This window comes from Syngnathus floridae, chromosome 19 (genome assembly GCF_059516105.1).
Source record: "Syngnathus floridae isolate MCC-2025c chromosome 19, RoL_Sflo_1.0, whole genome shotgun sequence".
NCBI lineage: Eukaryota > Metazoa > Chordata > Actinopteri > Syngnathiformes > Syngnathidae > Syngnathus > Syngnathus floridae.
The window spans coordinates 6,672,324-6,700,320 of NC_142431.1; the positions used below are offsets into that span (position 1 = coordinate 6,672,324).

Genomic DNA, 27,997 nt, shown 5'->3' on the forward strand with positions numbered 1-27,997 from the left:
ATGATTTCCAGTGTTTCTTCTAATTTGAATTATAGGAACTGCGCCTGTGGGAAAAAAAATCAGAGCAAGAAGGCGCAGCTGACAAAGGTGCATTGCAATCAATTGCTCAAAACAGAAAACAAAAAGGGGCCCAAGGAAGGTGAGAAGATTCAGTTGACTTCGTTCCCTGTGACTTTTTATAATGGTTACGCACTTTCACAATCACATTTTATTATCAATTGCCATGTTTGCGAATGAGGGCCGTTTTTTGGGTCAAAGACTCAAGTGGGGGAGGAAATAGTGAACTGAGGCTACCTTCAACACTTGCTAACAGTTAGCGCGGCAAACTCCCCCTTTAAGTCCAACTCAAGCCGTCAGCAAGTATTTTAACATTATGCTAAGATGAGTTTTTTTTTTTTTTTTTTTGCACTGCGGGTGCTGGATTATTTTAGCATGGGTTGTAGTCCAACCCAGCGGCGCCTGGAAAACGGACTTTCAACCGATGATGATGATGTGGAGAAGGATGGAGGTGGCACTCATTGGTGATGATGGATGATGACGTCTGTCATAACCTCAACCCGAACCCGGTTTACTCGCACCGCTTCCGCCGCCCTCGTAAATATTAACAAGCCCCATCCCAGCGTGATAATCGAATCTTGCAGTAGACACGAAGGTGATATCAATCGTAGCAGCATCTGGCTCTCGGGGGGGGCGCCAGTTGCGTTTCTCACAGGCTTGAACGAGTGCTTGTTTACGCTCACTTCTCATGCTCACTAATTACGCATGCATTATATCATAACTGCTCATGCTTATACATAAATATCAAATATCGAGAATTTATTCTACATTTGCATCAACAACCCAGCGGCGGCCTACCTTGAATAACTCACCTCCTATGGTTCACTGCCATGGCTTTGGCTTACCGTGGCCAACAGAAAACAAAATATTTATTAAAAATATGACAAGCACAAATGAAAATTTCTGGGACCTTGCTGCAGACCTAATGGGCCCTTTTCTCAACCCCAAGGTGTCTTCATTCCCGAGGCCTCTTCCTACCAGAACTTCCACAAGGTGCGTTGTTACCTTTTTTTGTCATTGAGGAATGTGTAGCGCTTCAATTTTTATTCCAGTCCCCTGGCCCTGAGGAAACAACTCATGCTAGTTATTGTTTTGTGAGATGCTGCATTTGTCAACATTGATCCAGTTAGCCTCAGGCAACTCTTGAGGTGACTTGGAGTGTGCGCTGGTGCCCGTTTCCAGTCACTCACGTCACTTAATGTGCTCACGTCCGTACAAAGCTGCTGTTGCATATTAATTCAAATTTACAGTGTTAATATTGCGAGCCAAAATTGAATATCTCCTCACCATCCACAAACCTACTCTAGAATTTATCCAATGGTTCTCAACCCTTTACGCAGAGTCCCAGAACTATGTATTGACCTCTCCAACTAGTATCATTGTACAAAACGGATTTGGTTGAAGTTGGGAAATTGTGTAAAATGTAAATAAAAACAAAATACAATGATTTGAAAATCCTTCTCAACCCATGTTCAATTGAATACACTACAAAGACAACATATTTAGTGTTCAAACTGATAAACTTAATTGTTTTTTTCCAAATAATAATTAACTTAGAACTTCATGGCTGCAACACGTCCAGTAGAAGTTGGGAAAGGTGGCAAAAAATACTGAGAAAGCTGAGAAAAGCTCATCAAACACCTATTTCAAGAGTTTTATTCGCCATGTTTGAGCGTGCCAAACAAGGAATTTGACTTCGGTAAATCACAGCCTCTGTTCAACATTTAGGTGACTAACAACAACACTCAGGACATGTGAAAAATGGAAGATATTCTCAAACATCCCCTGATCTTAAACTCCCAAGAGGGCAAGGAAAAACTCAAAACTCCAGCATCCCCTGATCTTAAACTCCCAAGAGGGCAAGGAAAAACTCAAAACTCCAGCTAGGGGAAATGAGAAACCTTGAGAAGAGACCACAGAGGGGAGGGTCCCTCTTCTAGGATGACCAGGCTGCAATGGATGCAGAGAGGACACATAGTACAAACAGTGTAGACAAAAAAGGTGTGGAGAGCAGGATGTTATTGCACAGTAATGACTCTGAGACTCTAAGAGTGGTGTGAGTTCATCAGAGCGACAGCCTGGGGGAAGAAGCTGTCTCTGTGTCTGCTGGTTTTAGTGTACAGAGCTCTATAACGCCGTCCGGAGGGGAGTAGTTCAAACAGGCTGCAACCTGGGTGAGAAGGGTCTGTTGAGATGTTACGTGCACGTTTCCTGGTCCTGGACAGGTACAAGTCTTAGATAGATGGGAGGTTGATTCCAATTATCTTTTCTGCAGTCCTTATTGTCCGTTGCAGTCTGTGCTTGTCTTGTTTGGAGGCCGATCCAAACCAGACAGTGATGGAGGTGCAGAGGACAGACTGGATGATGGCAGTGTAGAAGGTCTTCAGCAGCTCCCGCGGCAGGTTGAACTTCTTGAGCTGTCTCAGGAAGTACAGCCTCTGCTAGGCCTTCTTCCGGACAGAGTCCATGTGGCCGGTCCATTTCAGGTCCCGAGAGATTGTGGTTCCCTGGAACTTGAAGGTGTCTGTTGAGAGAAGAGTATTACTGCGGATAGTGAGGGGTGAAAGTGGTGAAGGGCCTCGCCTGGTCCACTGTCATCTCCACGGTCTTGAGCAGGTTCAGCTCCAGGTGGTTTTGGCTGCACCAGTGGACCAGCCGCTCCACCTCCTGTCTGTACGCAGTCTCATCACCGTTCTGGATCAGTCCGATGAGAGTGGTGTCGTCTGCATACTTCAGGAGCTTCACAGAAGAGTCACCTGCAGAGAAATCATTGGTGTAGAGGGAGAAAAGCAGTGGGGAGAGGACGCACCCCTGAGGGGCTCCAGTATTGGTGGTCCGGGTGTCAGATGTGATGCTCCCCAGACTCACACGCTGTCTTCTGTTGGTCAGGAAGCTGGTGATCCACTGACAGGTGGAGGCAGGCACCGCGAGCACGCCGAGCTGAAGTCCACAAACAGGATCCTGGCGTACGTTCTTGGGATGTTCAGGTGTTGCAGGATGTAGTGCAGTCCCATGTTGACCGCATCATCCACCGACCTGTTTGCCCGGTAGGCAAACTGGAGGGGGTCCAGCAGGGGGCCCGTGACATCCTTCAGGTGGTTCAGCACTAACCACTCGAAAGATTTCATGACCACAGATGTCAGTGCAACAGGTCTATAGTCATTCGGACCTGTGATGGCGGGCTTCTTGGCCACTGGAACAGCGTTTCTCAAAGCAAAATTGCAAGGAATTTAGGGATTTCAACATCTACGGTCCATGATATCATCAAAAGGTTCAGAGAATCTGGTGAAATCACTGCACATAAGCGCCACGGCCGGAAACCAAGACTGAATGACCGTGACCTTCGATCCCTCAAACAGCACTGCCTTAAAAACCGACATGAGTGTGTGAAGGATATCACTAAATGGGCTCAGGAAAACTTCAGAAAACCACTGTCAGTAAATACAGTTCGTCACTACATCAGTAAGTGCGGGTTAAAACTCTACCATCCAAAGCAAAAGCCCTTTATGGACAAAATCCAGAAACGCCGCCGGGTTCTCTGGGCCCGAGCTCATGTAAAATGGACTGATGCACAATGGAAAAGTGTTTTGTGGTCTGATGAGTCCACTTTTCAAATTGTTTTTGGAAATACTGGACGTCGTGTCCTCCAGACCAAAGAGGAAGCGGACCATCCGGACTGTTATCATCGCAAAGTTCAAAAGCCAGCATCTGTGATGGTATGGGGGTGCATTAGTTCCCATGGCATGGGTGACTTACATTTCTGTGAAGGCAACATAAATGCTGAAAAGTATATACAGATATTGGAGCAACATATGCTGCCATCCAAGCGACATCTTTTTCATGGACGCCGCTGCTTATTTCAGCAAGATAATGCCAAGCCACATTCTACACATGTTATAACAGCGTGGCTTCGAAGTAAAAGAGTCCAGGTTCTCCCCTGGCCCGCTTGCAGTCCAGACCTGACCCCATTTAAAATGTGTGGCGCATTATGAAGCGTTAAATACGACAGGGAAGACCCTGGACTGTTGAACAACTGAAGTGGTTCATCAAGCAACAATGGGAAAGAATTCCACATGAGAAGCTAAGAGAATTAGTCTCCTCTCTTCCAAAACATTTATTGAGTGTTATTAAAAGGAAAGGTGATGTAACGAAGTGGTAAACATGCCCTTTCCCAACTTCTACTGCACGTGTTGCAGCCATGAAATTCTATGTTAATTATTATTTGAAAAATAAAATAAAGTTTATGAGTGAGCTTTAAATATGTTGTCTTTGTAGTGTACTATTCAATTGAATACAGGTTGAAAAGGATTTTTAAATCATTGAAGGACATTTACACCTCCCATCTCACCCGCAAGGCGACCACGATTGTGAGTGATGTGAGTCACCCCGCTCACTCTTTGTTTGATCTTCTGCCCTCTGGGAAGAGGTACAGGAGCCTGCGCTCCCGCACCACCAGACTCTCCAACAGCTTCATACTCCAGGCTGTTAGGATCCCCCCTTCTGCGTAGCGTCCCGTACTTTTGCGCTATATTCTGACTGTCTGCTGTATGCACACTTGCTCCAGTTTTGCTCCTCTTATTTATTATATTATTTGTTTATTATTTATTCATCACTCTTATTTATCCATTGTTTGTGCCTTCTTGTTTTTATTTTTTGTGTTGTTTACTTGTTTGTATATTGTGTACTATGTCTTGTCAACGTGGGATAGTGGGAACGTAATATCGATCTCTTTGTGTGTCTTGGCATGTGAAGAAATTGACAATCAAGCAGACTTTGACTTTGACTTTATTTACATTTTACACAATTTCCCAACTTCAACCGAATCCGTTTTGTAAAATAGTGTAGTTGCAAAAAAATTAACTTGAGTAACGATTGAGGTTCACAAATACAGTAAGTAAAGAATGCTTGGCGGTCCTATTTTTCTGTCTGCGGGGTGCATGCTGGGAATTAATACATACATTTTGCCCTTCACAAAGGATGTAATCCTCTTGTGTTGATCTTTTGTTCGTGTAAATGCCACATTACTGCATTTGTTCCATTATATAGCAATAGCTCCAAGTAAAGTGGAGCGCATTTATCAAAGTGGAGAGAAAAAAGGCGCTGCGTGCAAAATGCAAACATTGTTGCCGCTTAAAGAGATTTCACAGTGCTCCCGTAAACTTTGCTAGTGTGGCCTTTTGTACGTGCTCGTTTTATCACGCGTGACCCACCTCCTTTATGTGTGGATAATAAGGTTCCCCCACTCACCACCATCCCAACTCACCCCCATAAAAAATTCAGATTGTTGCCGCGTCTGATAACCTTTAGTAGCTTGTGGCCTTTTAAAAGTCCCCAGCGCTCTGAATCACCCGGCTCCCGGCCCCATTTGTCCGCCCTCTTATCGTCCCCTTCTCCAAAGCCCCTCGTCCTCTGTTTCAGCCGTGGCGAGCTTGACCTCAGGCTCTGCATTAGAATGCACACCTGGTGTCTGACCAGCTGAACAATGCCATTTTACATTACGCTCTTATTCTCTTTTCGCTTTGCCGCAGCGCTGTGTTTACAGGGGGCCACCGGTGCTTTTTTTTTCCCCCTCCGGATGGATGGGGAAATGTCACAGAATGCTAATGGGCTGCTAATGCTTCTGCAATGAGGGGCCGTGGCGGCGGATAGTGGGGGGGGGGGGCTTGTCGGCGTCCGTCAAATGGCATCACTTCAGTTCTGCCAGCTTTGTCAAAGTCATTCAGCCAAAACGTGACATGTTGCATTAGCGCCGCTCGACGCTTGATCAATGGAATGAAATAAATAGGGCCTGTCTGGGAGCTATCAACACCTGCAGGGTGCGGTTAATGGGACTGTTTGGCTAATGTGATTGAATAACATCACCGGGGAAAATGCAAAATCCTTTGGTCAACATTGTTGTATGGTGGGGTGGAGGTAAGATTAGCCTGGGCTTTGTTGTGAAACTTAACAGGAAGTAGCAACCATTTGGGGGATTTTGGAATTCCTTAGCTTGGTTTTTAATCAACTCCTTTGAGGGAATTTTCCACATGAGAATTGGGTATAATGGCCAGATTAGCTAACTTAATTACAAATGACATTGCCACCTACTGGTTTGGAGTAATTTTTTTGTAGAGCAGTACAGGCAACTTTTAAAAAACAAAAAAATCCCCTTTTTTACTTTTAATTGTCATGTCAGCATAACCGCAATAATTGTCAATCCAGACCTCTGTGACAGTGCAAATCAAACCCGAGCATCTTTTATATGTCCTGTCACGGTTTTGACACATGCCCTCTGACGGTCGCAGTGCCAATGAATCTCCAGCGCCATCTGAGCTGCGCCGACATAATTTATGCGCGCGCCCTCCGGAAGCAGGCGCTCGTAAGCGGGTGCCGCCACGCATCGCGAGCGCTCCCCATCGCAGGTCCTGAGCCCGCTGGTGCACAGCTGAGACATGTGCGTCATGTGATAAGGACAAGAAAGAGCCGCTTGAGTTGTGGCCACTGGGAGGCTTCGCATACTCACGAGAGCCAGACTGGACTCTTCTCTGCACTTTGTGCCTCAGTGCTGCTGCAGGCCATCAATCTGCAGTTTGTAAATCACGGCTAATTTCTGTCTGATTCCACAGCGCTGATTATATTGTTAGACGGTGTCCTATAAAGTTGAGTTAATGCCAGGTTACTTTTTGAAGGCTATATAAAATTACAAAGGCATAAAAAATATGTTGAGGGCCGCGGAAATAATTAATCAGGGGATGTTTTTTCCCGATGAAAGCACACAATAATGGAGACAATTAATGCACTTGTTTTGTTTTATTATTTCAGCTTCATACTGTTTGATTTAGTCAGCACTTTTAAAATTTTTCATCTCAAGGCAAGAACATAAGTTATGAAACACCTTTAAGTGTCAAACACTTTTAAATGAGGTATTTTTGTCGTAATGCCACTTGATTAGGTCTGCTACACCCGCGTAAGCTGAAATAAACTAATGAAGGATAGTCATTGATATGCCGACTAAATTTCTTGATGCTAAGTCTTACTGGCTACGGGGCCTGAATTTTGACAATTTGTCGCACACTAAGTCTCTTGAGATTTGCCGACCTCTTGCGTGAGGACAATCGTTTTACCCTTGAGGGCTTTTTTCCACCAGATCATTTCAGGCACGTTGTACTTTGGAGGTTGTTTGTACCGAAAAGAAAATAATCTGATGTCATTCCCTTTCGACCTCAGGTCATCACTGTACACACTCACCTTTGTCATTTCTTCTAATGAAACGGTCCCGTCACAAAAGTGTGCTGGAAATTAATTTGCAAAGCTCCTGAATGAAGACAATGGGATCCATTGTGCATCCGCGGCACGTTCGTCACCTCTGAATTGTTTTTTCTTTTTCCCCCCCACCCGCAGCTCGATCATTGTTCGCAGAGCTAATTCAGATAAAGTGATTTGTTTACTATGACAATAATGTTCTCTTCTCCTGCTGATAGGGACGCGTATTGAAAGTAAAACAACTTGCTGTACGTCTTCTAATTTTCATTTTGCTCTCAACAGACACAACATGGAGCGTCAAAAAAAAGAATCACAAATTGAATCACACACTGATTGGAATCAAACTTTGGAGAAATTTTGAGAGAAAATTTTGATATGTGCCAGTGTGTGTGCAGGATAAATGGACTAATCACATTTCTGGTAAATACAAACTACTTTTATTACACTTTGAGCTGTTAACTTCATTTAACGATGTAAACACAGTAAATAAAAAAATGCATATCGAATTCATGTACATCAATTTGATCACCCTAAAAACGTACTAGCAAAAATAATTACGATGCTCGACAGCCCCATTGATTTCCACTCATTTTGGGTCGCCCTTACGCTCTCTAATTGTCATTCCGGGCTTATCGTGGACGGCGAGATGAGGGGGATGATGAAAAAGGTCGTACGTGTTGATGCAAGGGATTTTTTTTTTCTACGCGAAAAGGCCTGGGCGATGATGACAAGATCCAAAGGTCACGTGTCATCACGCCCAGTGAGAGGGTCGGGGATGGCTACAGTGCCCTCCATCTTGAGGCGTCCAACAGCTCGTATGCCGGGTCGGATGAGACTAGATTTACACTGCAGGTCCAATTTAAATTTTTTGAGGGGCGATGTACTGATATTGATTGATTAGCATTCCCTGCATATTATTTTATCATTTGAGAGCTCACAAAAGCACAAAAAATATTTGTTAGTCACGGCCCTGCTTTCTCCGCTTTTGGATCGGAAACTGGTGTTTTTAGTGTAGCCTATCCATCTTCTATTGCTGATGACTTATAATGAGAAATCAAGAGAAATAAAGTAAATCCCTGAAGGGAGAAATGAAAAGCAAAACTTAAATAATGTCAAGGTCATTTGCTCAAAGGCGATGTGGAAATTTATTTTTTATTATATATTATTTTATTTTTTTATTATAACCCTAACATCACACTCAATACTTTCTCCTCCCAATGTAATTTTTTTTTCATACTAGCATCTCGGATACAGCTGGGCGGATCGATACTAGCGCAGTTCTCCGTTCACTTTTGGAGGTCGGCTTCTCCTTTGCTCTTAAAATAACATTGCAGCTTCCAACGCCAGACGGAATAGATTGTATCATTTAGAAGACAAGCGAGACCAATGGGTATGGCCTGACGCTAATTACCTTTTATTGTCATCCGGGTGAAATATGAACACGGCCTGCCACGTAAAAGATTGATCCTTGCAACTAGGTCTTCAAGGGCAATAATGATAAGCTCCTGTCTCTTCCTCGTCAAACAATGCAGTGTTGTCAGGGGGCGGGGGGAGCAGCTCTCCCAGCGTGGTTCCTCTCAGCGGGGGGGGCGTCTGTATGTTTGTTGACCCTCCGCTCGCTCTCCCGTCTCCTTCATTCATACCAAAGTAGACTCGCCTGGCTTCAAAGTCCCCAAAGAAGCATCTTTCTCTCATCATTGTGCGCTGTCCGGTCGATGCGAGTAATTGGCACGAGAAGGACTTTTTTTTCTTAAAGGAGTCTGGTGTTCTTGTCGCTTGCATGGGTAAAATCAATTATTTCAGACCCTTGGGCAGCCATTATTATGTTAAGAGTCCTCCGTATGTGCACGCCATAGTCTCATATTTCAAAAATAAATATCTTCAGGCTCAAACCTGACCTAAACACAGAGGTAAAATCATTGTCATCCAAGGCTCGAAATAAGTGGTTTTGCTGTAGATGTTCATTTTTTTCATGTAAAATTGCTGCTCTATACTTTACAATGGCCACTTATAAATTCGCATCACGTTGCCATCCTGGCCTGACCTGACCCCTCCCACCCAGAGGATGGCAGACACATCATAGCATTCAAAAACCACGTTGTCAAGGAAACGGCTAATGTCTCAGCAGTTGTCAGAAAACAGAAAATAAAGTGCGTGGAGGTGGCGCTCGAAGCTGCGACGAGAAGGCCACTTCATATCAGCCGTGTTCAATTCACATCAACAGCATGTCTGATGTGGACAAGCCAATCACGATGTGAGTGACACCAGTAAAGAAATGATCAAAAGGATTTTTTTTTGTTATCTTTGCAATCCATGACCGTGGGGTAGGTCAGCGCACCTACCAAGCAGATTCGATGAATAATTGGACACCTGCAGCACCAGAAATTGCTCTATTGTGTTGACAGCACAGGTCAACAAAAATCACAATCCAGGCCACGAGTATTAGAGCACAAAATATTGACCTTTTTCAAAAATACGTAGTGGGACACAGTTCAGAAACACAAATTCTGAACTTTAAGAGTAAGACATGTGTTTTTACTCTCTTTTTTAAACTCTTTTAAAGTCCTGTAAAATCATTTTTATTTTTTTTAATAATACTTTTTTAGATTCACTGTTGAGCAGGAAAGGTAACATTGGCCAGTTTTGTTTGCCGTTCCGATCATAATCTCCCTCACTTCTGCAGGCTGAACTCTCATTGAAAGACATCTACGCTCACTCGCCAAATGATTGGCCTCACGTAGAAAAAAAAATATCGCACTTCAATAAAACAGCGCTGCCCTAAACCTCATCATTATTTCATCTTTATTGAATCCACCCGCGTGGAAATTGTAATTTGTGGCACCAGGGATGCCTGTATAGATTAAATAGACTTCATGCAACGTGGCAAAACATAGAGGGCTAAAAAAAATCTGCCCCGTTTGTTAGTTTTGGTTTTTAAAAACGGTGGGGTGTTTATGAAAATTGGGTTTATCCATTTGGCATGCTAACAGTCCGGTTTACTTAATGACTGTACCGTATTCGCCCGAATATAAGACGACCCTGATTATAAGACGACCCCCTCTTTTTCAAGACTCAAGTTTGAAAAAATACTTTTTGAACACCAAATTGAGTTTTTATACAGAAAATGATTCCATCTGAAACAAATGATTATAACAATATATTTGAGAGAAAAAGCATGTTATTTTGCCTCATTCAAATCATGCAAAAATTGTCTATCACATCTTAATATCTGAACATTTAAATATGTAAACTAAAGTGCAATCACATTTATAAATGAATGGCTTCTGGTTTTTGAAATATATCCATCCATCTTCTTCCGCTTATCCGGGGTCGGGTCGCGGGGGCAGCAGCTTTAGGAGGGACTCCCAGACTTCCCTCTCCCCAGCCACTTCGTCCAGCTCATCCCGGGGGATCCCAAGGCGTTCCCAGGCCAGCTGAGAGACATAGTCTCTCTAGCGCGTCCTGGGTCGTCCCCGGGGTCTCCTACCGGTGGGACATGCCCGGAACACCTCCCCAGGGAGGCGTCCAGGAGGCATCCTGATAAGATGCCCGAGCCGCCTCATCTGGCTCCTCTCAACGTGGAGGAGTAGCGACTCTACTCCGAGTCTCTCCCGGATGACCGAGCTTCTCACCCTATCTCTAAGGGAGAGCCCGGACATCCTGCGGAGAAAACTCATTTCGGCCGCTTGTATCCGAGATCTCGTTCTTTCGGTCACGACCCATAGCTCGTGACCATAGGTGAGGGTAGGAGCGTAAATCGACCGGTAAATTGAGAGCTTTGCCTTTTGGCTCAGCTCTCTCTTCACCACAACGGACTGATACAGGGTCCGCATTACTGCCGACGCTGCACCGATCCGCCTGTCGATCTCACGCTCCATCCTCCCCTCACTCGTGAACAAGACTCCAAGATACTTGAACTCCTCCACTTGGGGCAGGATCTCATCCCCGATCCGGAGAGGGCATTCCACCCTTTTCCGATCAAGGACCATGGACTCGGATTTGGAGGTGCTGACCCTCATCCCGACCGCTTCACACTCGGCTGCGAACCGTTCCAGCGAGAGCTGGAGATCACGGCCTGAAGAAGCCAACAGCACCACGCCATCTGCAAAAAGCAGAGACGCGATGCTGAGGTCCCCAAACCGGACCCCCTAAACGCCTCGGCTGCGCCTAGAAATTCTGTCCATAAAAATTATGAACAGAATCGGTGACAAAGCGCAGCCTTGGCGGAGTCCAACCCTCACTGGGACCGAATCCGACTTACTGCCGGAAATGCGGACCAGACTCTGGCATCGGTGATACAGGGACCGAACCGCCCTTATCAGTTAGCTCGGCACCCCGTACTCCCGAAGCACCCTCCACAGAACCTCCCGAGGGACACGGTCGAACGCCTTCTCCAAGTCCACAAAACACACGTGGACTGGTTGGGCGAACTCCCATGCACCCTCGAGGATCCTGCCGAGGGTGTAGAGCTTGTCCAGTGTTCCACGGCGAGGACGAAAGCCACACTGCTCCTCCTGAATCCGAGGTTCGACCTCCCGACGGACCCTCCTCTCCAGCACCCCTGAATAGACCTTACCAGGGAGGCTGAGGAGTGTGATTCCCCTGTAATTGGAACACACCCTCCGGTCCCCCTTCTTAAAGAGGGGAACCACCACCCCAGTCTGCCAATCCAGAGGCACTGTCCCCGATGTCCACGCAACGTTGTAGAGGCGTGTCAGCCATGACAGCCCCACAACATCCAGAGCCTTTAAGAACTCCGGGCGGATCTCATCCACCCCCCGGGGCCTTGCCTCTGTGACTTCGACCCCAGAGATTGGAGAATCCGCCTCAGAGTCTCCAGGCCCTGCTTCCTCAATGGAAGGCGTGTAGGTGGAATTGAGGAGGTCTTCGAAGTATTCTCTCCACCGACTCACGACGTCCCGAGTCGAGGTCAGCAGCACGCCATCACCACTGTAAACAATGTTGACGTTGCACTGCTTCCCCCTCCTGAGACGCCGGATGGTGGACCAGAATTTCCTCGAAGCCGTCCGAAAGTCATTCTCCATGGCCTCACCAAACTCCTCCCACGCCCGGGTTTTTGCCTCAGCAACCGCCGAAGCCGCGTTCCGCTTGGCCATCCGGTACCTGTCAGCTGCCTCCGGAGTCCCGCAGGCCAAAACGGCCCGATAGGACTCCTTCTTCAGCTTGACGGCATCCCTTACCGCCGGTGTCCACCAGCGGGTTCGGGGATTGCCGCCACGACAGGCACCAACGACCTTACGGCCACAGCTCCGGTCGGCCGCCTCAACAATGGAGGCGCGGAACATGGTCCACTCAGACTCAATGTCCCCCGCCTCCCCCGGGACGTGGGAAAAGCTCTGCCGGAGGTGGGAGTTGAAGCTCTTCCTGACAGGAGATTCTGCCAGACGTTCCCAGCAGACCCTCACAGAGCGTTTGGGTCTGCCAGGTCGCACCGGCATCTTCCCCCACCATCGGAGCCAACCCACCACCAGGTGGTGATCAGTTGACAGCTCCGCCCCTCTCTTCACCCGAGTGTCCAAAACATGCGGCCGCAAATCCGACGACACGACTACAAAGTCGATCATCGAACTGCGGCCTAGGGTGTCCTGGTGCCAAGTGCACACATGGACACCCTTATGCTTGAACATGGTGTTCATTATTGAAAATCCGTGACGAGCACAGAAGTCCAACAATAGAACACCGCTCGGGTTCAGATCGGGGGGGCCGTTCCTCCCAATCACGCCCTTCCAGGTCTCACTGTCATTGCCCATGTGAGCATTGAAGTCACCCAGTAGAACGATGGAGTCCCCAGAAGGAGCGCTCTCCAGCACTTCCTCCAGGGACCCCAAGAAGGGTGGGTACTCTGAGCTGCCGTTTGGTGCATAGACACAAACAACAGTCAGGACCCGTCCCCCCACCCGAAGGCGGAGGGAGGCTACCCTCTCGTTCACCGGGGTGAACCCCAATGTGCAGGCGCCCAGCCGGGGGGCAATAAGTATACCCACACCTGCTCGACGCCTCACACCGTGGGCAACTCCAGAGTGGAAGAGAGTCCAGCCCCTCTCGAGAGGGCTTGTACCGGAACCCAAACTGTGCGTGGAGGCTAGTCCGACTATATCTAGTCGGAATTTTTCTGCCTCGCACACTAGCTCGGGCTCCTTTCCAGCCAGAGAGGTGACATTCCATGTCCCAAGAGCCAGCTTCTGCAGCCGGGGATCAGACCGCCAAGGTCCCTGCCTTTGGTTGCCGCCAAGCTCACATTGCACCCGACCCCTTCAGCCCCTCCCACTGGTGGTGAGCCCATGGGAAGGGGGACCCACGTTTCCATTTCGGGCTCTGCCCGGCCGGGCCCCATGGGCGAAGGCCCGGCCACCAGACGCTCGCCTTCGAGCCCCGCCTCCAGGCCTGGCTCCAGAGGGAGGCCCCGGTGACCCGCGTCCGAGCGAGGGAAAACAAAGTCCATTTGTGTTTTTCGTCATAAGGGGCTTGGGTGAGCCGTGCTTTGTCTGACCCCCTCACCTTTTTGAAATATAAATAAACCAATCTATTGTGATAAAACAACAAAATTGCAATAACTGCATTAACCATCAAAGTGAAGTCTAACTGTAACTGTAGTCTTGAAACAAATCTGAATAAAGAAAAACATTGCAATAAAATAATGCAAACTGCTATTGTTGGGGAGCCTGAGGACTGTATAGGGGGTTGGCTCGGATGGTTATGCTCTTTTCGCCCTCGGGTGTCAGTCAAAACACAGGAGGGAAGACGTGGTTCAGTTTTGATTGCTTTACTGAATTATTGGCAAAAAAGTAACAGGCACTGTGGCTCATATGGGCGTACAGGTCAACTGGCAAAAGGATATAGCCACACGTTTGGTCGTAAGGAAGTGAGAGCAGGTGTGTGTAGTGTACATGGGTGAGTCTTAGGGCGTGTGAATGTGATTCTTGCGTGTGTGATTATTGTATGAAGCGTATGGTGTGTGTGTGTGTGTGTGTGTGTGTGTGTGTGTGTGTGTGTGTGTGTGTGTGTGTGTGTGTGTGTGTGTGTGTGTGTGTGTGTGTGTGTGCATGTGTGGTTCTGCAACAGACAGAAATACAGCACGTAAGTCAACGCTCAACGTCTGACGTCACACAACACTAGTAGACGGCACACATTACATAACTAACTGCGTGTAACGGTTCCGCTATACTAAATAACCATAAATGAAATACTCTCGGCAACACACCAAACGTAAGTCATCCAGACAACAAAATATATTTGCTGGCAATCGTTAGTCGCCGTGCTGCTGCGTAACGGCTGTAGTCATGCGTGAACGCCACTCGTACGATGCGAGGCAAACTTAAAGGAGTGCGCCTGGCTGTCAATCAAATGGCGCGCACACGAAGCAAACCGCGATCGGACAAACGGCACTGCAGTGGGCAGTAGTTACAATGAAATGTATATACTCACTTTGTGTCAATGACGCACACGATCACAGCAACATACTCAGTCGATACCAGCAACCTTTAACTTACCGCTGCGCACAAGTGAAAATCGGTATAATGTCGAGACCCTGAATATAAGACGACCCCCACTTTTTTCTTATTTCAATGCAAAAAACATCGTTTTATATTCCGGCCAACACGGTAATATATTTTCAGTATATATTTTTTTCTCTTACCCGGTTCCCAAAGATAATTTGTAGATACCATTTTTAGTGGATGATGTCCTAGTTTTTTGCAGTAAGTTGAAATCACCTGTGAGAAATTTCCCTCTGCTAATACCTAACACAACATTGTTTAGTGTCAGAAGGGTAAACTGTGCAGCGTAGCCTTGACTGCTGAAAAGTTTTATTGCTCTGGGAAAAAAAACTGACACAGGCTCCGAAACTAATTGAAAGTGTTGCATGGAGATGCAGCACTTTTTCACAGCCAAAAACAATGTCGGCAGGCGTGACGTGAGCCCCGCTACCGCATCCACGCCTCACTGCGGCGATGAATATCTCCAGCAGAACACACACGCCAGCAGGTTGGCATGCCAACAAAAACGATTAAAAGCATCTGACGTGTCCTTTCTCAGCCCAGCCTAGCATATTGTCAAGAGTGTGTGAAATGACGCATCAGTAGCTCAATTTATCAAACCATATTCAGCCAACTCGTGCGTCAACCGTCAGCTTAAAACATACAAAATGTCAGCTCTCGTTATGTGCAGAAATTCCGAGGTTTTGGAAAATTAAAAATCAAGCATACGATTACTCATTTCTCACTGTGATCAAATCAGTTGATAGCCTTTTAGTTGTCGATTAATGTTTGCGCCTCTAGTTTTGATAAAAATCTATAAATGGTTGCTTTTGCTCTATTAAATGTTCTTTGCTCACACGTGCAATCGTTCTTAGCGTGAATCACGATGAACACCTTTTGTCCTACTTTTTCGCTGCGCCGCCGCCGCCTCCTTGCGCCAAAGTCCAAGATTTCTGTGGCGCTTTTTAAAAGACACTTTAAAGGAGCTTTTCATTTAAATCACAGTCGCTAAAGCCAGACAGCTGTAAAATGGACTTTTTGTGCCATAGCGTCTGGCTTTCATTGACCTTCCCGCGCTTGATAGAAGCGTCAGGAAGCAGGCAGGCTGGTTAAAGTGGAAGGTTTTAAGTCATCCTCTCAGACATTGTGACAGCGTTCCTGGACTCTTATTTCTCCTCTGCCAATCAGTGCCTCCATCCCACGTCTCTCCTCTAAACTTATTTGCCTTTAGGCGCCACCTTCCTCCCATCCCCTCGCTCCCTTCTCTTCTTTCATTAACCTAATCGCTCACCGTCTGATTTTCCCCTCCGCCTTTTTCCACCCCCCGTCCTCCGATCCTTTCCGGCGCATCCCACAGGGGACAATGGTGAAGGTGAGCCAGCCGATTAATGTCCGGCTGATGTACTGTCCCCTTCTGTGGAATGACCTCCATTAGGTCCCGGCAGACCGTCCCGCAGCACGCTCGCAAAGGCGCTTGGCCACAAATGAATGATGCTATGCAAAGATGTGGATGGAGAACTGGCACTCATTTGCAAGATCGAAGATTAAAGGAGAACCCAATTTTTTTTTTTTTGTACAATAATATGTTGTAGGCGCCCCTACATGTCAAAAACGGCATTCTGATTAATATTGGGTTTGTGGAATATGGATTTTAAAAAGCAAAATTCACTTGTTTTTATCCATCTCACGAGGGCGGCCATTTTGCCACACGCAGTTGCCAGGTCACAACCAATCACGGCTCAGGATGGATAAAAACAGGCGGATTTTGCATTGATTCATTTAATTCAACTCGGTTAAATTTGGACGCTACAATGATTTTGTGTGTCCTTTTATTCCGAGACACGTAATTGGAGTGAGTAAAAAGTTTGCGATGAGGTATTATTTTCAATTATTCATGAAGCTGTTCATCAGGGAAGCGCTTTCTCTCCATTACATTATTGGTTTATGCAAAGCAGGCAACTAACTGACTGCTGGAATATGAATGTGTGTGTGAGTCAGTAAGAGCAGGGGCCTTGTTCAAATGGATCAGTCAGGACAAGGGTACAAAACAATTTCCAGGCATATCAATAAACCTTGGAACACAGCGGAGACAGTTATAGTGAAGAAAATATAGCACACCAGGACTGAGCGTCCCTCCAAAATGAAACAAAAACTGGCCAGGTAGCCTGCCAAATAATTGAAGGAGCTGCAGTCATTTTCTAGCAAGCGCTGACTATTTCATACAAGTGACAGCACTCCAACCAAAACTGCAATGTGGCTCAGCACAAAAATGACTTTGACACCGATGGCCTCAAAAGTCAGATAAAGAGACCTTGTTTTTATAACAAGAGGGGCTGAGGGGAGGGATCCTCGCAGAAACTTGTGCCATCTTTCCTCCGCGCCCGCGAGGCACCCGCGGAGTACGGTACAGAACGTGCGAGGTTGCGTCATAGGGTGTCAGAGCTAGAAAGAGAATCATCAGAGGAGCTTTGATATTAACCCCGATGGTGATATAACGCCGCAGCGGCGCTAAATTTTTCACAGCGGATGAAATTCGGTTTGCTTGGCTCTGTACAGTAGCGCAGCGGTGCTTCTTTGAACGTGAAGAGAGCGCGGACACAACGTTGCCTGGTTTTGTTTGTTCTCGGTACGCTGTCCTCCTCTGCACCTCGCCCGTTGCATAAAGCATTCTCTTTGTTCGCTCTGACGGCAGCGGGCGGGGGTCTCTGGCACTGAGAGTCAAGTAAACGCATTCAGACTCATTGATTGATGCAAGAACAGATGGCAGCTCGAGAGAGGAACCAGCTACCATTTTAAACATCCAAAAATGGAGTCAAGGTGACAGCGTAAAAGTGATTGCAATAATTCTACCTGGTCTCACATTGGACTCATTCTCCTAAAAAATTGGAATGCGATAACTGCATTTAATTTACTGCCTCTGAAATTTTGAATGATGTTTATCACTGTTTAATATTCTCCTATAATACCGAGTGTTTTGTTTGCCAGGACATCGTTTCATTTTATCTTTTCGTCTTTCCCGACTTGTGTCGTTTCTTCAAGGTGACGCTTGCACTCGCTGAACGACATTCACAAACTCGGGAATTAGTTGCATCTCCTAAAAAGACTCTCAGAGTTGTAGAGTGACACGCTGCTCCAGCGGGGGCCTTGTGTTTCTGTATCGTACGTCCCAGTAGACCCGAGCCATATGCCGCTTCCTGATGGTCGTTTGTTTATCGTCATATCTCTGGAGAGGTCGGCGGTGTGTGGGAAGAACCGCAGCTGGGTCGACCTAAGGGAGGCTCGCCGACGACTTGGCCCAGCTGTGGACCTCTGCACTGAGTTGCGAGGGGTCCCCAGAGAGCGGGTCGCTTGGATCTAGGCCTGACAGGGAAGATCTTGGAGTATAATTAAAGTCCGGTCCATTTTTCCTCGTGCACCATAGCTTCCCTCCGCTATATTACCCCGGCCGAGTATTGTGCAAAAGTGAGGCCCTAAATTTGCATGCATTCTGCACTTGACAAGCACTTTCTCTTCACGCTAGCAACAAGGCTCGACACCGCACAGCTATAATTACAGCAGTGTTGACTGCCATACAAAGAAAAGGAAATGATGTCTCCGGCTTCCTCCTAAATTTCCTGCACACGTGTGACAAAAGCTGCCGAGGACGGGAGGAAAAAAATTGCGAGGAGGCAGAAATTAAATATGCCGCGACGTGTCGGCGTGAACGTGTTAGCCTGTCAGAACGGTTTAGCCCGACTGGTGACATTATCAGAAGGGACCTCCTCCGCCACTTGTGTGCTAAGTGTAGCGCTGTACACAAGTTGCACATTCATCGCAAATCGCTATTCCCGCAAATCTCGTATGACATGAAATGCTGGGACGCCCTCGCCCCCGGCAGCCTTTGTAAACATTGCACATGACACAATTGAACTTCAACAAATTAAAAAAAAAAAATAAATAAAACTCCATCAGCGGACAGACGTTTTTGTTTTGTTTTTTACGCAGACCGAAGCTTTTTTATGAGGAGACACAGCAAAATTAAAGGTGACTAGATTGACCAGTTGGAAATCAGTGGTTCTTAACCTGGGTTCGATCGAACCCTAGGGGTTCGGTGAGTCGGTCTCACGGGTTCGACAGAGCCCCCACTGAGGAGGTCCGAACAAACCTGTTTTATCGTGTAGCTTCTGATTTGCCAGTATGTAATTTGTTGCGAGTTCATGCATTGTGTTGGTTTTGTTCTTTGAACAAGGTGATGTTCATGCACAGCTCATTTTGTGCATGAGTAAAAAACATCTATGTCTTGAATTTAAAAAAAATAATTTTTCACTAACGAGGAGTTCGGTGAAGGCGCATATGAAACTAGTGGGGTTCGGTACCTCCAACAAGGTTAAGAACCACTGGTGTACATGATTGATGATTGGTGCAGCGACATTTTTCCATTCACCCCCTTGTCTCCCGTCAGTCGCTTCCTGTCTCCTCACGTTAACAAGCTCCCTGAAGTCGTTACGAGCCCGATCAAGGGCCAGATCCAATAAAAGGACGAGCCTTTTTAACCTCTTGAGAGTCAGAAATGGCAACTAGGCAGTGCCGATGACAAAGTGAGGTCAAAGTGCGCCTCCCCAAGGCTGACAGAGTGATGGAACTGCTGTTGACTTGATTGCCCTTTTTACCAATAACAAACATCCAGACACATTTTGGATCAATTTGAACAATTACAGCAGAGAAAAGAGCTCATTACTGAACGGAGGCGACGTTATCACAGCCAGCTAGTTGGCGTCATTTAGTCTGCGGCCTGGCAGAAAACTTTGAGCCAACGCAGGTCACCAATAGATTAACTGTATGACGACGCCATCTGTTTTGCCGCTGCTTGCATCTCTGTTTAGTCTTTTAGAACAAAAAAAAATACATGCAGTAAGGGGAAAGGAACAGTTGGTGTAGAACTAGCTAGATCTATCAAACATAAATATATATGAGAGTGAGGGACATGTAATGAACGCACTTCTGCTGCATTTGTAATTATTTACGACAGTGTGCAAGCTGTTTTTTCCACCGTAAATATTCACATGAGACATATGTAGTGCTGATTGCCTCCTCCAGCCCGCCGCCTTAACGAGCGTTTGCTACCCATATATTTCACTGTACCTCGGGCCGTCCTCCTCCTGCGAGTTCAGGACCAGCCAATTTAGACACTATCAGCCCAAGAGATCTTTCGACAGACGTTTTTTTTTTCATTTCTGTACCAAACGAGGCTTTTCTCACGGCGTGGGTAGGCAGCGTAGACGTGCGCTCTCTCCAGGCCTTTCCGAGGGATTGAAGCTTGCAAATTTGAAACAAACAAGCAGTAACCATGAGCAGTTTTAAGCAGGAGAAAAATGCGACTTTTACAGTTCTGTGGAGCAGGAAAAGAAGTGTTACGGATAGATTTGGCCAGTTTGCAGCTAATGAGGAGGCAGCCATGCTACGGGCGAAGCGACGGGTCACCAAGCGGGTCACGAGAAGGGATGATTGCTATGAGGGTTGCAGGTTGGATGGCATGGAGGCAACCTTAATGAGGTGCGCTCGCCACGTCTTAATCGCCGCCGTGCTCTCCTAGCAAAACACTTTGTGCGTGTTCAAATGCAGTCTCGCTATAGTCGCTCAGGAAAATTCTTTAATATGGCTCGTTTAACAAACAGCAAGCAGGACGCGCACCAAAGACAACTTTGCTAGCCTCTGATCGTTCAGGTAGCGTCGGCGGCAGCGTTCCCGCGGGAGCCACAGTCACTTTCCAACAGCCGAAGCCACCCGGCTGCGGTGTCAAAGAGCAAACGCGTGGCATCAAGCGCCCGCTCAGCACCTTCATGTTGAATCTTGAAGACTCTGGTGTCTCATGTCTGCGCCGTCCTCGCTGCGACGTCGCTCGCGAGTGCAGCGCTTTGAATGCAGACGCCCTTCGAGATGAAACAGCAGGGCCAATTGTCAAGTTGCTGTCATTTTTTAAGAAATGGGAAAAAGGCAAAACTTTTATGGCTTTTAAGTGCATGCGTGTGATGCGTGATGTGTTCATATGCAACTTGTCGGCTGTCATCCTAAAAAAAAAAAAAAAAAAGAATATTTACATAGAACTTAATCGTTGCTACATGAGGTCAAATAATATCGAAGTGAAAAAAAATACATCAAATAAAACCTGACTTTGAAATAAAAAATTTGAATCGGCCTGGAGATGTTATTCAACTGTCTCTTTTCGACTTTCGTTTGAGTCAAATTTTCGTCTGCCGCTTTGCACTGCCTGCGTGGGTCAAAGATTAAAATCCAATTCCCGGGAACAAAGGCGCAATGTTCAAAACGTTTTCACCGAGGCCTGTCGAGGGTCAAGTGTCCACCGATCGGCCTTTAACTGTAACTTTGAAACAGCCAATGACAAAACGCTACCAAACGATTTCAGGAAGCAAAACAATAAGCTTATTATAACTCAATCGCCATCCAGACATCCATTTAAAACAGATTACGACCGCTCGAATAATTGCATTAAAAATATGATTTATTCATAAGAAAGTAAAATAGATTTAAATGCTGGCTCTCAAAGCGTTTACATTTGTCATCCAAAGTGACACAAGTAGTGATGCCCCATCAGATTCTCATACTGATTGATTTTGTCTGACTTGCAGCCCACCATTGTCAGGATGAATAGGAACGAGCCAAGCCCGTCAAAGTCGGCTTTGCACTCCTCGGGGATGCTGCAGGAGGTGTGGGAGGCTGTCTGATACAAAATTATGGAACTCCAAATCCTTCTGCTCCACAAAGGTGCTCCTTCCCGCATGACACCTCGTAACGCCGTGCTGCTGTTTACAGTGGAGGAAAAGGAAAAAAAGACTTTGCAAGTGAGTCACTTCGCTCCTAAAATGAGATTTTAAGCACTTTGGACAAGGTCACGACGTCCACGTAGCACGGGGCCTCGCTGCTAAAATGACAAGTTGTGCCGTAACGCGGGGGTTAATTACTGGGATTCCTCGACGCAGCCGCCATCGCCCTGCACCAGTGACTAATTTAATAGCTTTATTAGGGCGGCTTTCTGTCTAATTAAATGCCTCTAATCTCATTTGGCAAATATTGCGAGGTGCAAGTTCAAGTTGCTCCTGCGGGCCCCCGGGGTTTGCCTCGGCGCCTTGACTTTACAAGCATGGCGTTAACGTCATGCCAAATACAATCAGACAATCACACGCTCAAATGATTGTAGCAATTCTTCTAAAACCTGACGTAACAAATATATTGAAGCCACGTTGCAAAATTGCCGCCCGGCAAGATGTTTTTCTGTCCCCGACTGCTGTTCAGCACCAGTTTGAGAAGCTTTATGGCCGTAAGACTGCTCCGACGAGGGCAGCGATAAAGCTTTACCCGTGCCGACTTCAGCTTGTTGAACATCATCATCTTTTGCTTGAAGCTTTTGAACAACTCGAAGTCGGCGCCTGTGAAGCTTTATCACTCTGCAAAGTATCGGTTGAATCGAGTTTTTGTTGGTGTCAGTTCCGGCGCAGCCCTTTGGGTAGATTTGCCCTGGCTTTGTGTGAGCCCTTGCTCATTTCAGTTGGCAAGCCATGGGCAAGGGCAGGATATACGTACTACTTGCAAAAACGTTAAGCCTATAGCCCCCGCGTCTATCTGAATGATACGTGAAAGAAAATTGAAAAAAGGAAGACGATAGCGACTTTTGCGCGTGTATGGTATATAATCCGCATAGTTGTTTGAATCCCTCCAAGCTATGCGTTATCTGAAAAATAATGTGCTATGACAGAGGGCAGCAAATCTGGAGTGCAAAATTATTTTTGAAAACTTTATATTAATGCAGTCACTATGTATTGCAGATTTGAACTCATTGCTGTAACATATTCCGCTTTACTGTTGATGGACATTTTTTGCAAAAGTTGTCTATGATGAGCTTTCCGCTGCGCTAATAGCCTTCTTAATTGTCGTCAGACAACGTTATCTCCATTGACGCCATTTTCTTAATTTATCCAGACACAGCCATGTTTTCAGTGCAAATTACTATAGGAACACCTCGCAGCGAGGAAAGGCCAGCGCTCGGCCTACAATTAAACTAATTTTTACAGTAATTAAGCAGAATCAAATTAAAGTGCACAGCGCGCCCGCCGAGGGAGAGTGTGGTGTGTGTAATTGGAAATTTCGTAATGGTCGTCACGATTATATATGCATTAGCGGCGCGGCATGCCTATCAGTCAGCAACGATGGTGTGGATCTTTTCGATAGATCTGCGAATCTGGATTGTGACGACTTGGATTTTGACGACTCAGTGGCCTTATCGTATGAGTGTCCGCCCTGAGACTGGGAGGTCGTGGGTTCGATCCCCGGCCGAGTCATACCAAAAGACTATAAAATGGAACCCGATGCCTCCCTGCTTGACACTCAGCATTAAGGGTTGGATTGGGGATGCTGCGCCCCACAGTCATTATTAATGCGCAATGTATGGCTTCTACTATGGAAGCTCGTCTGAGGACGATCGAGAGATTAGTAGTGGGCGTGGACTGGGGATTCTCGGTATGGTCAGCGGGATCGAGCGCCGTACAGACAAATCAAAAGGCATGTTGCGGGTCAAGTCAAGGCGCCACAGCCATTTTGTTCACGCCGGCGCTGCGTTTGCATTAACCTCGACTGGCTCGTACTTGCCCACATGCAGTAGGATTTATAATTCCAGCACAAGCGGGAGATGGGAAATGAAAAATTGATTTGAAGGAAGCGCCACAGAGATGATTTCTTTTCAATGTCTGATTTCCCACAACGCTTCTGCCCATCTTTTTTGTCTCTCGCTGGAGTTTGCGGTGAAGCCGGACTATGAACATCAGCGTCTTGAAACCTCAATTTAAAAGTCTAACTCTTCTTTTAAAAACAAATTTGAAAAATAATCTAATTGCATTTTCCCCCCCGTCAATACAACGATTGCAATTTAAAGTGCGATTATTTTTTTCAAGATCTTCTGCCCATGCAATTGTTTTTAACAAACACAAGCAATAAATAGATTTGCTCTTAGCTAGAGGTTAGCCTTTCCGATTTGAAATTACGTTGTACAAATTGCAATATCCGTTTGAATTGACTTAATTGTTCAGCCTTACTTTGACGATCAAAAAAAGGAAGAAGACATGACCTTGACCCCTCCAAGAACGCCGAGTCCTTCCGCCCCAGCATCCCGACTACTGTTGGCATAGGCTGGTCCCGATAAGACATGATGAATGCAGATTGTTTGCGGCGTGACAGCATCATCTGTTTCCAACCATGCCGGCCTTCGCTCTGCCGGGCGAGCCTATTTGGAGCTTGCTCTGCACGACGGCGACAAGCGACAATGCAAAAAGACAAAATAGTCACGCATACCTTAAAACGAGAGAGCGCACTCGCCACCTCGCTATCAGATGCCGGTGATATATTTCTCCCCCCGTTGGCAGGCAGGTGGCAAACAAATCGGAAGTTGAGTCGAAAGAATAAAGTACAGTGAGAACGGTGCAAAGCAATAGAGCCGTCTTTGTAATCTGCCGGCAGACATATTTATTCTGGCGCACGACTGATATTCACCATGGCAACAGCGCGAAGGGACAGTGGAAGGGAAATGGTTCAAAAAAACGTTCACTCACGCGGGTTAATGGTGCTATTCAAGCACTGCTCTATATTCATTAGAAAATACAATCTTCAAATGGAGCTTCAATCCCATGTTCACTTTTGTTTCAGCAACAGAACGCATGAATTGGCGTTGTTTCCGAAACATCCTCCGGGCACCGCCGAGCCAGAGCTCACGTTAGCCCGCAGTTTACGTAAGAGGCGCGATTGGGTTTGCGGCTGCTTCGCGGCAGCAGCAATTTCACTGCGGGTGGATTAATAATGCATGGCGCACTTCTACCGCCAACCCACACGTCACACTCGGGCAAGCACACGCACAAACACACACTCATCAAAACGGACACATGAATGAAGTTGTGTGCACCGTACGTCCATCCCCACATTTTTCTATTTTACCTTAGAATTTTAGTGTTTCCAACAAGGGGCTTACGTTTTCAAACTTAGCGTTCGACAGCCAGGGTTCAGGTTTCAACTCATTTGAATTCCCACCTCAGGCCCATTTTGATTTTGGCCATAGGAACTTAGCTGCACTGCGCTGACATCGGGGGACTCTCACCCGGCAATTAATGATGAATTAGCATAGCATCAATATTAAACAAAAGAAAGATGCTAATGGCCTGCAATTGGTTGAAATATTCAACGACAGGAGCTCCATTTGTGCGATGTGGGACAGCGGCCGTCTCTCTACCGGGAGAGAAGGCGGTGGTCCCGGCTGACTGGAGCGTCACACACGGGGCGGCTCGTGAAAGTTTAATGGAGGCTCATCGTTACGCATTAACCGAGTGCTCCTAAATGACGCCGTCCTGAATAAATCATTTCTTGACGGTGGACCGCAATGTCGTCTTTGACGCCTGGGTCCCCGGGAGTTTCCTTAAAAAATGATTCTCATTACAGACCACGCAGGGGAGTTAGCGCATGCCGGTAATCGACTACTCTGGCCTGGACGCTTCTAGCTTGAAGGCCTGAGCTGGGCTTCCTTTGGCCGATCAAGTGCTCGCCACTTTTCCAGGTCGACAGCCACGAATGGCGTCTCTCTTCTATCTCTGCGGGAGCTCAGCAGCCGTCCCGTCACAGATCTGCACCCGTTATGACTCGCCAAACGAGTCTTCGAAGGGGGCGTAGCTGAGATGCAGAGATGAGTTGTTTTGGCTTTTGAAGATTTTTTTTCCCCCCTCAAAAAGGGAGCATTCAGGCAGAGAAATGATTGCTTTTTATCACCAGCGCACACACCAAATGCTTCATTCGCTTTATTTTTTTTTTCCCGAGTACGGCGCCAAAGCGTAACTCAAGTTATCTGCTTTGAGAAAGTGGCGAATGGGCCCATACAATAACAAGGAGCAGGAGGTTACGGGCCAGAAGCTGCATGCAATCGCGTCGGCTTCAGCTGAGGAACAACAAATGCTCACCCGTCAGCTTGCACAAACGGCAACTTCAATGGACTTTTCAGGCCCAATCTAAACAAATAGAACTGGACTCCAACTAAAATGGCCGATTCAAAGTGCTGGCTTGGCTCGTTCACCCAGTTCGAGTTACTTTTGCCTGGCCCGGCAGTTTGAAGCGTGTCGGCATGTCAGCCCAACTTTCATCAAGTGGTGAAGCCGGTGGCTCATTTCAGTCCCCTCCGACTTCAATGACGCAGTGCTTAACTCACTGACTTTGGTTCTCTTGGCTGCGCAGAAGTGTGCGGGTGCATTTGGGAGTGAAGAGATGGTGTCAGCAGAGGGGAGATAAGCTTCATTAGAGAAAAAAAGTCTAATCTCAATTTTAACCTTACACTTTCCCGCCCGCCGAAGGACTCGCGGCACCCTGAGGCAAGGCGCAGAATATCGATGAACGCCGCCAACCTCGCTAAGGGCTAATGCTAAAGCTCGCGTCTTTCTTGAAGCCGCAAGATCTTTAGAAAAGATTCCTTTTTTTGTGTGTGTGTACTACTTGTGTGTAAAAAAAAAAAAATGACGAAGCTAAAGTGCATTAAGGGCAGTGCACAATTGGGCACGGGTGACTGAGGTTAACATCCCACTCATGCTGAACTCTGACCCCTCGTGAAGGCATCGGTGCCATTTCGAACGAATGAAAAGAAACGCGAGGAACGCATCTTGTTTGAAGCGGTCTTTTTTTTTGTCAAAGGGGAGGATTAAGCTTTGTTGGGTGCAGCAGGTGAAAAATCCCTGAGAGTTGGTGGTGTCTTCTTTCCCCCAGTAAGCCGCAGTGGCTTTAGAGGGTTTGAGCCTCCGATCTGTCATGTCAATGTGAGCCCACGCCTGCCCTGACACGTCTAATCTCCTGGCTGCATGCCGTCAAATCGGCCTGAAATAGGAGTTTGGGAAAGGTGGCAAAGTTGCTCACCAAATCTTTCTCAGCTTCGATCCCAATCATCTATGATCGTTGACGGACCGACGGGTGTGCCAAACTATTTGCTCGGTGAGTGTAATCAAAAGCAACAAAACATGGCGTAATATAGTAAATATCACAACAGCTCGGCTTCATATGCGAGCTGATAAAGTTGTCAAATGCGATTCAGTCCTTCCCATCCAACATGTGATGGAGAGTCTTGTCAAAAGTTGGAATACAGCGTTCGCTCTTAAGATTGGATTCCAATCGTGAGCGCTGGCTTTTAAAGAGAGCTAACACACATGCACGCTCACACTGACATACACACAAAGAGAGGGCTTTTGTGTAATTGAAAATTGCTTTGGAATTCCATCTTCATCCCCTGGCTTCCATCAGCAGGACGTGTAAAATATATCAGCCAAGCGGCTTGCTGATAAGAAAACATGTTTATTCTGCTTAGTATTTATGAAACACCTCCACGTGGCTTTTTTTCCTTCCTTTCTCCTCAAAAAAATAATCTCTCCTCTTGGTGCATAGAATAATAAAAAGACAGGCAGGATGAGGACGGATGAACGAATGTCACATTCCTGTTGTGGACTTTGGCGTGTGTGTGCGATGTGGCAAGGGGAGGACAGCATCATCATTAGGTTTGATAATAAAAGTTTTTCTTTTCATAGGTGGCGCCTCTTGTGCTTCTGTCTTCTCCAAATGGACAAACGTTTGATTGTTAAAACGTATGGACAAGGGGTGGCTTGAAATCGCAGGTCTCTGCTGGCTGAGAGGATGGGAATCTGTGTGCTTATATTTTTGTCAATAAAAGACCACCACCACCGGGCCATGGAAGATGCAAAGGTAAATGACTTTAGTGATGACTAAATTAAGTTAATAACCATGTATATTAAGGCTTTTTTTTGTGTGCAAAAAATAATTTTGAAAAATTACCTTTGACTCTGACCCCTAATCCCTGACCTTTGACATCTTCATCACACACTTGTGGACATGTTTTTCAATGACACTGATGCAAACCAGGTTAGTATAAAACGTATGTTTTAATTAGTTTTGACTAATTTGGACTACATTAATGCCGTTAAAAAAACACTCAAAAGTGTGTGACGACATTCGTGTTGCCTTTGGTTCTCAGTGTTGTGCAGTACATGCAGTGTTGTGCAGTACATGAAGCACAAGTTGGAAGTTCGGTGAGAGAGGTCGGCGCACTCACGCCATCTTGTGGTGTAATGTGATATCGCACATCAGCTCCTCAACATACAACACTGGGTACTCGCATCGTAGAA

General features: G+C 46.5%; 1 long non-coding RNA gene across 1 annotated transcript; it reads left to right on the plus strand.

Moving 5' to 3' along the window:
- LOC148381930 (uncharacterized) lies at nt 1-27,994 on the plus strand. The gene is made up of 4 exons (XR_015854497.1): nt 1-139; nt 1,007-1,050; nt 21,422-21,634; nt 27,383-27,994. It is a non-coding gene; the product is annotated as an uncharacterized LOC148381930 (long non-coding RNA).
- The last annotated feature ends 3 nt before the right edge of the window (nt 27,995-27,997 follow it).